Raw genomic sequence first — 18,123 nt, 5'->3', positions numbered from 1 at the left:
TCAGGTTCGTCAACTACACAGAAAACAATACACAACAGAGGAAAGTACTCAGTTTTATAGTCTGAGACACCTAGGTTTGAAGTCCAGCTTCTCTGCCCATCAGTATTTCCCGCCATGTGATCTTGTTCACTTGTATACTCTCACTAATCCTTGGGTCCTCAAATACACACTGGGATAAGAAGAGCTGCAGCAGAGGACGGTAATGTGACAGTAGTTGCCCCAACCCCAGTTAACTTAGGGTACTCGTGACGTGGCAGAGATCACTGGCCAACAGCCTTGAATTTGGAGGCAGACTGCCTGAGTGGGAATCTCAGCCAAATGCTGCCACTTGGGTGGATTACTTATTTCTCTGAGTTTCAGTTTTCTCATAAAAATACAGATGTCAGTGTTAGCTCACAGAGTTGTTCTTGATGCGTGGAAGAACAGGTACCTTGCCTAGCACAGAGTAAGCAATAAATAAGGCTGGACAGTGATGAGGTGACCGTTGCTGCCCTGGCTGCTGTCACCTGTCTCCCTGCCAGTGCCTTAACCAGTCCATCATTTCCTGGTGTTTCCTTCAGTGTGTGTGTGTGTGTGTGTGTGTGTGTGTGTGTGTGTGTGTGTGTGTGTGTGGTAGGAGAGGAAGTGGGGATTCACGATGGCTTCACTCAGTGTCTCCTGCCTTCGCTAAGACTCCTTGAGGCAAAGAAGATCTAGAATATAAAAATATGGAATTTGAAATTCACAATCTTCAAACCCTAGGAAATTACAATCTCCATGGCTAAGGAGTGAGCAGCAAAAACAGAATCAGGAAAATCGAAGAAAAATTCTGGAGGTTCTTCCCTGCCCGGACACATTTCCATCCCTGGATAATCTGAGTCACTATCTCCTCTCAGTCACTCCACTTGGGGTGTGTGAGAACCTTCACTGGGCACAGAGGGTGGCTAACGGGGACAAATGCCACAGAAAATCAGCCCAGCAGTTCCTACATGCTGGGCCATATTCAAGAATTAATTCCTTCTTCAGAGAGTGCTCAGACAGCAAGAAAATAGCGACAAAAAACCATTTCTTCAGAAGGCAAACAGCCAGACACTTATCGGAAGAGAGTACCTATGAAAACATTTTATAAGCACTTAAATAATGAAATTAGTCATCCGAAATTCTTGGCAGCATGGCGCTCATCTTATTTATAAAGGACATTAATCCTGACTCTGGGGTTTTTTTTGTAACTACTCTATACAGACATGATTTGGTGTTGCTACCAGTGTGGAAACCATAACCCCCACTCCCGCCTCACCTCTAGACTCCCCAGAAGCTGACCTGGGGAGAATGACATCACAGGCCACACTTAAATCATTTACGAACGTCAGGACTTTATCTCCAGTGCAATAAATGACTTACCTCACAACCCATGGAGATGCGCCAGTGTATTAGGTGAAGCAGTTAGGACCCTAGTCTGATCCTTCCCTGTCGTGGTCCACAGCAGTGAGAGCATAAATAAATCGCCAGAGGCCACACGGCTGGCAAGTAGCAGCCGGCTGCGCACTGGAAACCCAGTCAGCTGAGCGGGGTGCAGAGCCCTCTTGCAGGACGCATGGCACTGCTGCACGGGCCTAATCCACTACTCCAGTGAGCACCAATTTCACGGTGCTGAATGTGACTCACTTTCTCCGGAAGACATATGCCATCTTCCCACAAGGAAGAGTCATCCCTTCCCCATTTAGCCACCAGACCACTTTTTAACAGGTAGGTGGCTGTGCTGCTTTTGCAAAATAGATGAGCCTTATTCTAAAACCAACGTTTCATGTTCACACATTACACTGCAAATGCATGTACCCTGGACTGAAAATACATTTGCCGAAAGAAAAAAAAGAATTGGGCTTATCATTGCTTGGACAAAATTTATGTTTTTACAAAATTATTTATTATAGCAGAGAATCTTTAACTCCAATGACAAGACTGCCCGCAGCAATGTTTAATATTCATTCACTTTTATTCAGGCAGAAAATTGACATTAGAACAGGCCTATTTTTATAAAAGACATCCTAGTTTTTCCACAGGGAAGATCCTCTTTCAAATATTATTCAAAAATATGCACAGAAAGTATGGCCTCAACTTGTGATATCAAGTGATGACTTTTTATTAACTATTACATCCAATAAAAGGATTCTGCAGACATCCCGAGAGTATAGCAAGCCTGAGCTGGGAAACTCAGCTAACAAGGACAGACAGCTCAGTGGCTGCCACATATCCTAGACGTAGGTCATGTGAAATGAAGTCCTCCTCCCTTTGTGAGATGATAGCCATTTATTTGTTCGGTATCTAGGCTGCAGATGTTGGAAAATGTCAGCCTTCAAAAGGAACAAGGGACTCACCACTGCATCTTGACCCAGGCTGCCTGCCAGGAGAATCTTGGTTTGGTAGCAGATGGGGAAAATTTTTAAAAATAAAAAACAAAAAAATCTCCATACAAAGAGCTCCACAGACAAGGACGGAGATTTAACAGATCTGTTCCTCGCCGGTTTTTCCTTGCTCCAGGCACCATGTGCGTAGTAATGGGGGGTCACTGTGCCCTTGGGTCAGGGCAACCTTTGCCCAGGCTCTGCCCAGCCTGTTTGCCGGTCTGTCTTCCAGTCTTTCCTGCCAATGCTGGCTTAACTGAGCAGCCCTACATCTGGGCTGCCTTCTTGGCAGCAAAGAAAACCATGTGGTCGGGAGTTATGTTATGGGCTGAGAAAGGGCAAAAAGCAACACAAAAGCAAAAAGGGCTGAGCCAGCGGGAAAGGAAGAAACACATGGAAAAGCATCCTGAGATTCTGCCAAGGACAAGGACTGGGTGGTGCCAGGCTCGCTCCAGCTGCCTCTGTCAATGCTCCCAGGTCCACAGATTCTCGAGGGCATGAAAACAATTGCCCGGTCAGGAGCATCTCGTGCAGAGGTGTGAGTGAGACATCCGGGAACCTTGCCTGCACCTTGCGTGGAAGTTGAGGAAGCAGATTGAAGCCTGGAGCTAGGCTGCAGGACCCCCGGGGACCAGAAGGGTGGGCACCAGGGTCTAGACCTGGGGCTCCCACGGGGGGCGGGTAGTCCTTATTCTCTGAAGTCACAGGCGGTGGGTGCACTGATGGGACACATTGTATCTTTCTCTAGAAAAGAGACTTACTAAAATACAAAATTTCCTGATACTAAGTTTTCACCTTTTTGCAAAGTGCTTTTTAATCAACAGAATTACCCAGACCCAACTGGGGAATTTTCCTCGAGGCCTGATTACCCTGAAAGAACAATGTGTATGATAATACTCGTTCTGCAAGTAAGCATCTTGTATTGAGATAGGAAGATTTAGCATCAGGAAGGCAGCAGTGTGTCTCTCCTTCGTAACATATAATGTAATGCAGTTATACGTGGGCTCCTAGAGGGCTGTGTGTTTGCTTTAGAGCAGGAGAGATTATTTTATTTACTTTACTTTTGGAAGTGTGTGGAATAATTTGATGTTTGCATGGAAACATAAATCCCCCAGAGACTTAGGAGAACAACTAGTGTGTACGTGGGTCTGAAGCGGAGGGAATTGTGTGTTACTGTCTACAAAACTCGTTAGAAAGTTTCTTTAATCAAACAAGCACAGGAACAAAACAAGTAGATGAATAGAGAATCCAGAGACAGATCTAAATATCTATGTGACATTGACATGTGACAAATTATTTCAATTTTTAGAAAAAAATGGCTTAGTCTTTTCTCCTCTAAATTAAATTTTGATAAAGTTTGATAAATGTTTCTAGCACTATTCATAAACCATTTTGAGGTAAAATATTTGGACCCCATCCCACATGAATAGCAAAAATAAATTTTAGAAGAATTAAAGATTTAAATGTTAAAAAGTTTAAAAAATGAAACGGAGTCCTTAAGCAAAATAGGAATATCTGAAGCTATGAAGCCAAAGAGAGTTTGACTATAAAAAGAAGTTTAACAAAGGCATTTAGAATGTTAAATGATTTCATAAACAATATGAAAAGACAAATTACAAAGTGGAAAAAATATTTCCAAACCACTTGAGAGATTGGGGGTTAAAATCAGTATGTTAATAAAATGGCATGGAAATTAAAAAATGGGCAAGGGATATAATCACATTTTACAAATATAGTTCACAAAAGAGTGTCCAAATGGCCTTAATAAATACATGAAAAGATGCTCAAGTTCACCAATAGGCTTGGAAACACAAATTAAAGGCACAATAACATGCCATCTTTCATCTATTAGATTGACATGAATTACCTAGAGCTCTAATCCCATGTGCCAGCCAGGACAAAGGGAAAGTTCTCTCACATGTTAAGAAACAAATCCAAAAGTACCTAGGAAAATAGTTCCAATGTTCAGCATTATTTGTACTGATCTACCCCCCAAAGACATCTGAGAAGAAACTAAATATTCATAAATTGGTAAACGGCTGAAAAAAAATAATACATCATAGTCTTATGTAAAATATGAAATGTTATTCAGCTATGAAAAAGAATAAGTTCATCTGGGCATGGTGGTGCATGCCTGTAATCCCAGCACTTGGGAGGCTGAGGCAGGAGGAGTGCCATGAGTTTGAGGCTGGTCTGGAGTACATAGTGAGTTCAAGGCCACCCTGAACCACACAGTGAGACCCTGTCTCAAAACAAAGTGTTATGCTTGTAACCATTGAAAAGAAGAAACACCAATGATACCCTGTTTGTAAGAAAAGGTAAGGTATGAGGAAATGCATTGCAATGGTTTATTTTACATGATAACTTGGCTAGGCTATGAGGCCAGATATCTTGTCAAACACTGGTTTCCATGTTACCATGAAGGTAGATCTTAGATGTGCTTAACGTTACAATGAGCCCTGTGAATAAAGCAGATTACTTAGCAGGGCCTGGCTGGGCCCCAGCCAATCAGCTGAAGACTTTAAGAAGGAAAAGGCCTGAGATCCCCAGAGAAAGGAGGAAATCTTTCTCCACAGGGCCTCCAGAGCCAGGATGCAGAGCTGCAGCCTGCCAGCCTTCCTGCAGATTTCGGACTTGTGAATGGATATTTACATTTGTATAGGTTTGTGTGAATATGCAGAACACTGAGAAAAATTTGTATGAAGCTGAAAATACTGGTGTGTGTGTGTACGTGTATGTGTGTTGAGGAAGAAGAGAAAAACATCTACAGCAAAACAGAAATAGCATAATATAAAAGGAAGTACAATAAAATCAGGGGCACATAAAAATTGAACATACACAAATAGGCATAAGTGAATTAAATTTTAAAAGAATCAATTGGGACTGAATAGCAAAGGGTCTTTCACGCTAGACCTAAGTGCCCTATTGTCCTACACACAGTGGAAAGTCATCAAAGGTTTAAAATATACGAACAAGAATAATTTGAAGCGAATGTGCTAAGATGAGCTCCCTGCAAGGTATAATAAAAAAGAGCCTGGTGCTCAGAAGCTTGGGCTTGGACATCAGCTGGATCTGGGTTTAAATCCCAGCTCCACAACTTATTTGGGTGTGACTTTTTCTGTATTATTTCATTTCTCTGAGTTTCAGTTACCTTAGCTGTAAGACAGAACAGTAATAATAACACCCACTTCGTGAGACTGTGAGTATCCCATGAGATCATGGACGGAAGCACAGTGCTGCTTGCTAGCATGGAGTAAACAGTTGAATTTATTACTAGTGTTGTTTTGTGATTATTAGAGAAATTCCTAAAGGATTATGAAGAGAAGCCAAGCAAAATTTGCAAAAATCAGGTAAGTGGCAGGTGAAGTAGGACATCCAAAGCGTAAGGTAAGGAGAGTTGTGTGTTACGGACATCTGCTGTGTGCTTGTGGTCAGGCAGGACAGGCAGCAGGCATAGGAATGGGTGGAGGGAGGGTCTCAGAGCTTAAACCTGCAGGAGAATTTTGTTATTGAGAAGGATGCTGAAGGTTTTGGGCTAGATTTAAACGGTTTAGTCCGTTTGTGCTATTCCGACATAATACCACGGATGGAGCAATTTGTAAGGAATGGACATTTACTTCTCATGGTTCTGGAGACAGAGAGGTTCAAGACCAAGCAAGGCCCCAGCCTCGGGTGCCCGACAGAGCCTTACTGCCAGTCTTATGGTGGAGCTGGAAGAGAGCAAGCTGGCTTAATGCCGCGCAGAGTGCCTGTCAGGAGGGCCCTAATCTCGTGAATGAGGGAGCAGCTTCCATGCCTGATCATCTCTTCACACAGGTCCAGCTGAATGCTGGAGGTGACGTATTGAGCCAGAACAGACAATGCTGCTAACAGGAGAGGAACAGTTTTGGGAGAAGGGTAACATGAGGAGTTTGGTTTGGGATAAATCACTGGTATTTATAAATGTTTAGTATGTAATCTTTATGACCTTCGCCATGATCCTGTGAAGCTGTTACAATTCCTTTTCCCATTTCACAGATGAGGAAACTGAAGACTAGAAAGATTAACTAACTTTCCCAGGGCCACAGAGCCAATAATTGTGGGACTGGGTTGTAAACATTAAAGGGAACTCTAACTTAGACTCCAAAGTCAAAGGCACCAAGGGCTGAAAAGGAAACACTGAAAACATGCTGAATTTGGAAAGTGGGAGGTAACCTTATCCTCGCTAGGGTCTGACTTCAGCGGGTTCAGAAGCAAAGAACGCAAGAAAAACTGATAAATATTGACTATTTTTTCAAGGAATATAATATCTAAGACATGGAGACAGAAAGGCATTGCAGTTTTGCCTCTGCTTGAATCAGTCTCTCTGACGGCTTCTTCCTCTTCTCAGAATAAAAAGAAATCCTTCTCTTGACCGACAAGGTCCCGTCTGACCCTGCCCCTACCTACCCCTTTGATTCTGTCACCTACCACTGCTCCCCACCTAATGCTCTTCCAACCTCTGGGGCCTCTTGTTTTTCCTGCACACGCAGGGGCTTCCCATGCCTCTGGATCACTCTGCCTGCAATCGTTTGCATTTTTTAAAATTTAGCTTTGTCATATATTTCCTTGTCAGAGGCTTTCACTGACCCATGTGTCTAAAAAAGGATTTCTCTAAAAAAATTCAAAAACACAGAGATAGAAAACCAAACAGTGGTTGCTAGTGTGGAGTAGAAGACAATTAATGGAGAGATGAAGATCAGGCGGTAAAAAGTCATAGATAAGTAGGGTGGACACATCTAGGGATCTAATGTACAACATGAGGATTGTACTGTATGTGGAATTCTTGCTAAATGACATTTTAGCTGCAGGTGCCAAAAAGTCAGAAACAAAAAATGGACAAGTATGTGAGGCTGCTTCACTACAGCATTTTTTTTTAACTCTCTACATGTATCCTGTAACATTGTGATGTATATCTTAATTATTTAAAATAAAATTTGTTTTAAAAAATGAAAATAGCAGGGCCAGGGATTTAGCTCAGTGGTTGTGCTGCCTGCCTTGCAAACACAAGGTCCCAAGTTTGATTCCCAATACCAAAAATTAAACAACAACAACAACAAAAGAAATAGCATTCCTTCTGCCCCATGTCACTTCCCTCACTCATCCAGGTTCACTTTTCTTCAGGGCTCCCATCATCAACTACCTCCTGATGGTGAGCAGCTTTCTTTCCCCATGCCCTTCCGCCATGATGTTCTACCTTGGAGCCAGCCAACTATGGACTGAACCTCTGAAACCATGAGCCAAAATCAGCTTGTCTGACTTTAAATTGCAGGTGTCAGGTATTTTGTCTCAGCAACAGGAAAGCTCACCAATACGATACTGTATTATATGCAGAAAAAACATTTGAGAGTAGATTTTAAGCATTCTTACTACACACACACAAAGTGTAACTATGATCTTTTGTCTAAGAGATGAGAAAGTGGCTAATAATTTTTTTCTCAAGTACCTCAAGAGTTTGGTCAACATGAGTTTTGGACATCTGTAAATAACTGCAGATAGGCAACTCTCATTGACTGATACTCCCATCCAATTTTTTATTTTGAAATTAAACCTAAAAACACACAATAACCATGTTTATAATCTATACATTTAAAGAATGTCCACTGAATTTGAAGTTCATCTTTATTAATATTTCATTTATTACCCTCCCTTTCTTTAAGGCCTGTTACAAATCCAGCTTATGAGATAAGAGAAGCTAGGCAGAGAGACGTTAATATAAAATGCAAGCCAACCATCTGGGAACCCCTGAACATATTAGGCTGTTCCTGAATTCATCTAAGTGCAGTCCCTTAGATCTAACATTTTAATCCTCTTTGTAATAATGCAAAGGTTTCATCTTCACAAAGTTGATCAGTTCAGAGATAGAATCTATGACTCTCATCCCAGGCTTCCTACTTGTATTACTTTTTATTGCTGTCATAAATTGCCACAAAACTAGAAGCTCTAAAGAACAAATTTTGTTATTTCAGAGTTCTGTAGGTCAGAAATCTTGGTGACTCGCTTTGTTTTTTTGGTTCTGAGGCTCACAAGGCAGAAGTTGATGTGTGGGCTGGGTCAGGCTATCGTGTAGAGGCTTTGGGGGAGGAACCCCCTTCTATCCTCTTTCCCATTGTTGGAAAGAACTTGGACTGAGGTCCCCATTTCCTTGCTGCCTGCCAGTTGGGGGTGCCCTGGGACCCTCCCAGCCTCTGCAGCCTCATCACAATGGTCCCTCTCTCTTGGAGTCAGCGATGGTGAGTTGCGCCTGATCCTGCTTCAGATTTCTCTGACTTCCTTTTCTGCCACCTCTCTCTGACTCTTAACTGAAAAAGGCTCTTTGCTCTTAAAGATCTATGTGGATTAGATTAGATTCAGCTAGATAATCCAAGATAAACTCCTATTTTTAAGGTCCACAACCATAATCACATCTGCAAAGTCTCCTTTGCCATGTAATGTGATAACACAATTTCCAGGGATTAGGGCACGGGCTTCTTGAGAACCCATTCTGCCTGCCTCATAGACCTACTGTTTGTGCGTGCGTGTCATCACTCAACCCAGGTTAGCTTGAAACTTCTAGAAGTCCCCTTCTTCCTGTAAGGCTCATGACTGTGCTATTAGACAAGATACATCCTACCACGAATGCTGAAAACTTAGCCTCCTTGTATGGCAGAGACGGTGGGAAGGAAATGAAAAAGAGCGTTTTTAAGTGCTATCTGCAATAAGGAAATGAATAATGCAATAATGCAATAATGAACTTGAGTCATTTGTAGGTAAATGGATGCACCTCGAGACCATAATGTTGAGTGAAATAAATCAGACACACAAGATTAAATATCATATGGCTTCTCTTATATGAGAAATCCAAAATGTAAATAAAGAACAAAATGAAAGAAAGATAATAGGAAATAGGATGTCTTTTTCAAATGGGCAGGGGAACAAGAGACAGAGGGAAGAGGAAGGAGGGAAGGAGAAGAGATGAAAAATGAGGTGGTGGAAGGAAAAAACGGAAATAGAAAGGGGAACAAGAGAGGAGGCAGGTAGGGGTTGGCAGGGAAAGAAACAAGAACAAAACAAGAATCAGGATATCTTCTGTGCACATACAAATTCCCCATGGTAGATGTGATCATTATGTACTGAAAACAGGTACTAATAAAAATATTTTTAAAAAGAATTTAATGTTGATTGGGCTTTGTTTTGCCTAAAGCAAACTGCAAGTAAGCGATAATACTTGACATTCTTCAATAACAGTTCCTTTAATATTATAGTAATATATTTGAATAATTTAAAAAACTGAATCCCTAAATTGTTTACAAATAAAGAATGAAAAATACTTCTTAACAATTCTTAATTGCAAAACTATTTGTTTGATGTAGTTTTAAACATGGTTGGTCCCACATAAAAACATTCCACTACATGTGTGTCATAGCATCATTAAATGACATCGCTGTCACCAAAGGCAAGGGAGCCCTGTCCCTTTGAAGGGAGTTACACAATGAAATCAAACCAAAAAGAGGGCCACAGTGAAATGGAAGTTTCCAAGCAGGTTGCAAGCAAGGAGTAATGATATTAAATTATCACCTAGGAAACCAGAGGTATAAATTTGTAAAGATTTCATCATTAAGGCCAATTGGAGTGTAGTGCCAAGAAAAAAAAAAGTTACCTTGGAGGCACTAGGAGGAAAATCTCCTTGCCTGGGCTGTGAGAGGCAGCCAGACACAACCCTGAGGAAAAGGCCGTAGAAGTCAGCGCCTGGAGAGGCAGAGCTGCTCAGACACAACACGGCTGCTCCTCTTCACCCCCTTCCACACAGGCAGCGATACTCAGCATCGCAGCTGCAAATCTTTCCTCAAAGGAGAAAATGACAGAGAGCATATGAGCATTTCTTCCCAGCATTGGAGACTGAACCCAGGGCCTTCGCACTGAGCTCCACCCCAGCCCTTTTTAACTTTTATTTTGAGATGGGGTCTCCCTAAGTTCCTAAGCTGCCCAAGCCAAGCTTAAACTTGTGATCCTCCTGCCCTAGTCTCCAAGAGTGCTGAAATTATAGGCGCTCTCCACCAACCATTCCTGGCTTACACATGCTTTTGAGAGTCTGTATGACATTCTCATTCGGAAGGGAAAATCATCCAGGCCTGGGGCCTGACTAATTCCTTCTGTAGTGGCTGCCAAAAAAATCACAGAAAAGTAATATTAATCACTTTAGTCTAAACATGGCAATATTCATGAGGCTAGTATGTCCTTCTCTCAGTGACATAAATTTATATATTTAGAATTTCCATTGAAAGTGCGACCCTTTTCTAACATATGCATTAACTTATTCTTTGCATTGAAAGCTTTCCAATATACCATGGCCCAAAGTAATACAGTTCAGATATAAACTTGAACAACTATTTACATGTGGAAGGACCCCATATACCACTACAGCCACAGTCTTACCGGCCCTAGGTACCCAGGTCAAAGAATCCCCCGAGGGATATGGTTAGTAAGAGCTTGTAGCCGTACCACTTTTCCCAAAATGGCACTGAATGAGCTTTTTATTCCACTGCAGGTAAGAAAAACAATCAACCTGTGCACAAGGAGAGTTCCACCCAAAGTTGCTCCTGTCACTACTGATGGAGTTTAACATCCATTGTTCGAAGTTGTCAGTCAGAGTCAGAGTCAAAGGCAAGGAGATCTGGGGGCTTTGATCATCAGGGCTGGGAAGGAATCAACACGTACAATATACCGTGTATGTTTTCTACTCTTCTCCACCTGACTCATCTTCAGGAGAGGAAACTGGGACTTGGGAAGCCTGGAAGAGGGGGACCTGGCCCTGAAAGAGTTTCCAAGAAGCACATCCTGCCCTCCCGCCCTGCCCCTCCTCAATTCCTCCTGGCCCGTCTCCTCTCTGCTGTCTCCTGCTTGAGCATCTTGGCTTCCTTCCTTCTCTTAGAAATGTTTAAAATGCTTTTCATCTATACTTATTAAACTTCATTTTCACTGCTCTCAACTTTAAAAGTATTTTTAATCATAGCCACAGCCTTCCCTGGAAACACATCCATGCACAAAAACATACATCCATGCATACATAAGTCTAAGTTGCTTTCTCTTCTGATATAACTGATTCTCCATGAAGTTCTTGAGGAAAGATTAATCCCTTCTTCCTAAAGGTGGAGAGGTAGCAGTCATACATACTAAATATTCTTAGAGGCAGCGCGGTTACCTAAGTAGCTATACATCATAAACGCATACAAACCACAGTCATACAAAATGCAGATTCCAGGGTCCCCAGGCCCGGCCTTCTTTGCAGAACTGGGATTGAACTGAGGGCCTCCCAAGTGCTTAGCTACATTCCCAGCCCCAGAGTTTGATTCAATATTTCTAAGGTGGGCCCATCGCTTGCGAGGTGATTCTGACATAGAGATGCCCTACAGGGTCTCTCAAAAGCACACGGGCATGAACAAACTTATCAATCTGTTTCAATTACGGCTGAAGATCATTATTGTTAAGGACAGAGTTCTGGTTCCAGCAAATGCTTTCTTTAATTGACCATTTGATTCCCACTCCTCTCTCTCTGTGTCCTGTCCTTTTCCCTCTAATAAACAAGTGACCCGATCAACTCTATTTGACAAAAGGCTCAGAAGTGGTGACAAAGGAGACCCACATAGCCCAAGGAATAAAATTTACTGAGCCACGAAATCCATCATAAGTTAATAAAACATGGGGACTTTCTCTTTCTGAGATTATGATTTATTAATTGAAGGTATTTCAAGATCTTACATGAATTTCATCCAGCGAATATTTATTGAATGGCTACTATATTCATTGTACTCCACTAGGTACCGGGCCTACAGAGGGGTGTTAATCTTTGTCTCGTCCTTCATAGAGATCAGTAGAGAAGTGAAGAGGAAAATTATCCCCTGCTATTTACATTTCTGTTTCTGGTTTTTCCCCTACAGTGGTATTGTCAGCTGGCATTCGCTGAAATTCTCATTAAAATGATGGAGTAGAGAGGAAATAAAAGAATCCAGGCCATGATTACTCTTTTCTATGCTATTCTGGGAGACTTAAAGAAATGAAAGTGAGGAGCTAGTCCCACTTCAGACAAAATTACCTTAGCCTCTGATGGCCAGCCCTGCTCTTGTGCTAGGGTTAATTTTGTCTCGAAAACGTTAACCATGCAGTGAACTATTCTGTCTCCTCGGAAGGCTGCTGAGTGATCCAGCATACTTGAACAATGAGGCACCTGTGGGTTGTTCTTTTTAATTAAAAACTCCTTAATGGGATGGACTTTCAGGCACTTATTTGTTGAAAACGCTGGAACCTGGTTCACCTCATTTTCCAAAGTCCAGTTTAAAAATTATGTTTAAAAATAGCCTCCTGGTTTGAGAACACAATAAAAACTTCACAGCGGTCTCTGAAAGATGGATTTACAGGCTATTAATATTGGAGAATAAGCAAGATTGCAATGTATCCGTCCCACGGGTGATGTTTGGAGTACCTGGAAATTGGCAGAGGAGCCCTGGGAAGAGAGAGGAAGGTCAAACAAGGAGTGTCACCCTGGGAGACCTTGTGCCGTCAGAGCTGAGAGCAGGAACAGAAAGTCTTCTTAGGGGATGACAGGAGGCAGCCAGGGAGCAGAAAGGGTAAGAGAACCCGGGGAGAACAACAGCAAGCAGTTAGGGAGGTGTGAAGAGCTTTGCACTTTGCAGAATGCTATCTGGATACAAAGTTGCAGCATATTCCTCAGGAGAGGGGCAAAGTAACATTCTTTCAAGCAAAGGCTACTCCAGGTGGATGAAGAGCAACCGCCTGATTTCCCTCTATTTCAACACAGATGCATTGATCCGAGGACGTTTCATAAGCACCGGCTGTTATTGAAACGCCCTTGCCGTCAGAATTTGGCTGGCTAGTGACTGACTGGGGTGTAAACCAGGATTGCGGCACAGAAAATATAGTCCTTGTTTCTAGATTGAAGACATTATTTTAGGCTTCCATTCATAAATTGTTATAAATTACAGCAAAAATCAACTTATTCATTTGCTCTATCAATATTTATAAAGGGCTGTATCAACATAATATTATGCTTTGGGTTTTCCTATTTTATTTATTCCTTTGTTTATCAAACACATAATTTGTAAGTACTTTTCATGTGCTAGGAATGTGCCAGGTTCTGGGGATGCAAAACCTAGACACAATTTCTGTACTACTAAATCTGACAATTTCGCAATGGATGAAGATAATAAATAAAGGAATGTGTAATTATAAACCCTGATATATACTGTGTTATTCAGGATGGGCTAAATTATGCTGTGTCTATAAGCAATCTAAATATCTCATTGTTTACAAAAACAAAGCTATATTTCTTGTTTTTTAAAAAAATACACTGTGGAACCGAGTGACTTCCAGGGCATACAGTAACCGTCCTCCCAGCGGCACAATCTCGAGGGTGGTCCCTGATTTAGCCAACCGCACAGATGATGGTGCCATTCACTAAAATATCAAACGCTAAGGTTTGGAACTGTGTGTGTTCTGTGTATGTTTGCTGGGGTTTCCTCGGTTCCGTTTTACACACAACGGTTTGAAGGCTCCTTGAAGACATTCAGATGGAGGAGCTGGGTGAACATTAGGGGTCCTTTGGTGCCATCTGCCTGGAGATATGTTAGAACTGATGAGGAACTGGGAGAAAACAGAAGGCAGAGACGCAGTTAAGACTTCCTATGTGATGGGAGAGAGTAAGAAGCATGAAGAGAACTGCACCTTGAGAGGCCCCAAATTTTGCTAGCACATCTTGCAGAGGATATTGAGAAGGAGGGGAAAAAAGCCAGAGAGAAAACCAGGAGAATGCAGGGTCTTGAGATCCAGAAAGTATACTCTTTCTAAAGCAAGGGCTCAACATCATAAAACAATGCTGAAGTACCAAGTAAGAGGAACATGAGACCACTGTGGCTCAGAAGGGGAGACAGAAGCTGTACGTTCCATAGGAATCAGGGAAGGAAGAGGCCATTATTTAAAGATGGCAGATTAAAAATGGGCGTGTATGTCATCCTTTTCCAAACCTGCACTAAAACAAAGATGAAAAAGACATTAAAGACATAAATTCACAAAGAAAAAGGAAAAGAGGATAGAAGCTACTGATGGTTCTAGGAAGTTGGCCCCTAGACTGATAAGAAAAGCAAATTAGCAAGAGTTATACATCAAAACCCACCAGAAGTCAGAAACTGTGACACTGGGTTCCTTTGAAAGTGAAGATGAAGGGGATGCTCAAGATATGAGGGCTGATTGAAAATACTTTAAAAGAACTGAAATTTTCATATATACCTTTTGTTACCAGCTGCCCCTCTTACATGCCAATACACAATGGGAAGTTCATTCTTTGCAGAGGACACAACAGAAGATCTCTGGTTTGGCAGAGCCCAGGCACAACTGAGCCCAGGTACAATTACATGCCATGCTAAATAAAGGATAATTAAATCAAAGTTTATTTCTGGAATGTTGAAACCCAAAGCCCTCTTCTTTGAGCATATTAAAATTAGCCAGGTTTAGTGGGCTAGGAAGAGATTGGTTGAGTCTTCTTTAGGAAATTTGACTGGCCCAAGGGAAAAAAGCCAAAGAAACTGACAAGTCCTCCCCAAGGAAACAAGTCAAACATTGTCCCCTACACTGAAGGACACACTGGGCAGTAACGTGACCTTAGTCCCTTCCTTCCTTGACTCCTTGCTGAGTATCTCCATTGACCAAACCCAACTCGAAGATAAAGGGCAAGAAACCTACTTAATGGATCAGCCCCCTGGGGTAGAGAGCAGAATGCAGAAGGATGGGGTAGATCTAGAAGGGCCAGTGGAGAGGGATAGTCTCCATAAAGAACAACATGCTAAGGAGGGACAAGTAGCAGGAGTGTGCCTCTGGAAATTGGCAGAAAAACACTTGGAAGAAGAGACAAAGGAAAAGGCAGGTAAGAATATGGATTGATTTTTAAGTCGTCTCTGTTGGGACCGATCTAAAATGAAAAGAATCTATTAAGTCTGGGACTTAGGAAAAAGCTTAATAAAAAACCCCTCTGATTTGTAGAATTTACTTTTGGGGTACAGAGTTTTGAGCTGTTCAGTGAAATTACTTAAGATACCACCATTTTGTTTAATCAAGGCTCATGTGTTTTAATAAAAGATAAAGTATCTTCATGCTCACAGGAATCTACCACGTATGATGAAAGATTTGTATAGAAAGAAAGACAGAAATCAAAACTGCTCAAATCTCAAACTATGTCTCTGACAAGTAAGCCTAGACATTTGCACTGATAACATTTAACACGTTATTCTACTTCAGAGTAACCCTAAGCGGTCTCAAAAAACTGTGCACTAGTGGGGCATCTTAACTTTTCCCAGTGCCTTTTGTTTTTAGAAAAACCTTTAAAAAAGTTAATATTTCACTTGGTTCTTTGTCAGACATAAACATTTCTTAAAATTTTTTTCTAACGCCTACCCTACAGTTCATTTCATGTTCATGTTGAAACTTAAGAATAGTTATGAGAGGTCCATGCCTGCCTGTATGAAAATTCTAATTAGTCCATTGTGGGAATTCCTTTGGTTGAATCTCTTTAATTCCTTTTGAGCCTGTAATTCACTTATATCATCACATTAAGGCACTAACCTTGCATTCAGTTACCATATAATTAAAAGTTTGTTGCCTAGTGTGGTACTTAAGTACAGATTTTATTTAAATTCCTGCTCTATTTTCTGATGAAATGAGTGATATTTCTTAACCTCTTAAGTTTATGATGAGGATTTAGTCCAAAAATATGTAACAGAATGATTACTTTGCCTGACTGGACCCCTCTTGATGTCACCACCATCTCTTTTATGATTAACCTTTCTCTGACTTATCCTTATGATTGTGATCGGTCCAAGGTTGGGCACCTGACCTAAGCTCAGCCAATGACAGTCCACTCTAGGAATGTGGAGAGCACCCCGGCCATCCTCTTGAACTATGAAGATGTGAGTTTAGGAGCTACTGGCAGAAGCCATTTTTTCCTACCATGTAGACTAGAAATCAAAAAACTAGTTTATAGTAAAAGGGAATAAAACAGATACACAGAAATGAGGAGATACAATGCCACAAGGGTGCAAGGTTACTGCTGTATTTAAAGGTTAACCAGAATCCTGCCTTTGTGTTGCATGAGGCACCCTAATATTCTAATAATAAATTACCTGTTACGATTCAATTAATTCAAGCTGGTTTTCTGTTTCTTGCAAGTACAATCATAATACTTTCAGATATATAATGAAGAGAATCTATTATTTTTGAGGAAATCAATACACAGACAGGCTGAGTAAAACTGTCCTCAGATCTGTAGTTACAGCTGTACCTGAAGTTACAGTACAAGTACTCTAGCTCCAGAGCTTATGGTCTTGACCACTAATCTAGGCTTCTTAAAACACGATATGCAACTGCCAGCTGAGTCCTACCAGTTCAGTCAGACTCTTCCCATCTCAGAAACTTAAATATCTTATGTCTTAGTGATTGACTAATGTTGCCAAGCTCAGGGGGTGAGCCCACCCTGGGGTGACACCTGTAGCTGACCCGCCCACCTGGCCTTGTTCGGGACCTGGACCCACTACTTTGTTCTCCCTGACCAGGGATGAATGACAAAGAGACCTGGAGTCAGTTTAACATGGGGGGGTGCTCTCACCTCTTAGTAGGCAGAGGAACACCCCACCCATGTCTGGTTCATCTTCCCTTTATTCACACAAACAAGGCACAAGCAATCAGAGTGACACAAAAGACACTGCTTTCCAATGTCCATTCCTGCATCTCACATAAACAACTTAACCTGGGCTGTCCTAAGTTTTCCCTAGAACCTGTGATGTGCAGTCTCCCGAGTGCAGCCTTTCTCCTTGGTGTCACAGAGGAGGCCAGTCAGGCCTCAGTTCTCCTCTGCTCTCCTGCAGGGTAAGATAGATATGATAGGTTTTTCCTTGTATGTTGAAGAGAATCTGAAAACATTAGTAATTATGGAGAATGTGTAATTTATAATGACTGTACTTTCATAAACTAAAAACATGTATGAAGTAAGTGAAAAACTTTAATCGATAGTAATTCCATGTTTTTTTTTTAATGACTTACTTGCCGGTAATATAAAAGGTTCATCAATTCATTCTGCTTCCTTCCCTCCACTTTTATTAATTAATTAATTAATTAATTAATTGTTTTATTTTCCCAGAAGCAGGGATTGAACTCAGGACCTTGCTCTTACCAGGCAGGCACCGTGCCACTGAGCTCCATCCCTGGCCCCTAGACCTATCCCTTTTAAAATATTTTATAACTTCTAAGAAAGAACGTGCACTTCTCTATTAAGCTGAAGTGTAGTTATTGTGTGTCACATCCGCACTTTTCTATCCTGTCCTTAAAATATTTACAGTAACACTAAAAGAGAGGCATAATTTCAAGAGCCCTGGAAATATGAATACTGGTCAATAATATACCAGTAATAATAATATACCAATAATATTAACTGCTATGGTTTAGATCTAAAATATTCCCCCCAGATGTTTCATGTGTTCAGAGGTGAAGCTTATGAAAGGTTATTGGATCATGGGGACACTATTTACCAGTGGATTCATCCTCTGATAAGTTCATAACTGAATGTACTTTTAGAAAGTGGGGGCTGGTTGGAAGAAGTCGGTCACTGGGGTTAGCTCCAAAGGATGTACCTCCCCTCTGGCTCATTCTTGTTCTCCCACTGCTGCCTAGTTGCCACAGACTGAGC

General features: G+C 41.5%; 1 protein-coding gene across 3 annotated transcripts in view; it reads right to left on the bottom strand.

The window, feature by feature from the left end:
* Positions 1-18,123, bottom strand: part of Kiaa1217 (KIAA1217 ortholog) — a 744,735-nt gene that overhangs the window by 599,688 nt on the left and 126,924 nt on the right. For all 3 annotated transcript variants that reach the window (XM_087207135.1, XM_087207139.1, XM_087207140.1), the window contains exon 2: positions 10,039-10,223. The gene's annotated coding sequence lies outside the window, so the exon portion shown is untranslated. The remainder of the gene's footprint in view (positions 1-10,038; positions 10,224-18,123) is intronic.

The sequence above is a fragment of the Heterocephalus glaber genome, unplaced genomic scaffold, assembly GCF_053883595.1.
Source record: "Heterocephalus glaber isolate CG9 unplaced genomic scaffold, H.glaber_assembly_v1.0 deba00000768, whole genome shotgun sequence".
Lineage (NCBI taxonomy): Eukaryota > Metazoa > Chordata > Mammalia > Rodentia > Bathyergidae > Heterocephalus > Heterocephalus glaber.
This window is presented reverse-complemented; position numbering and strand designations above follow the sequence as displayed.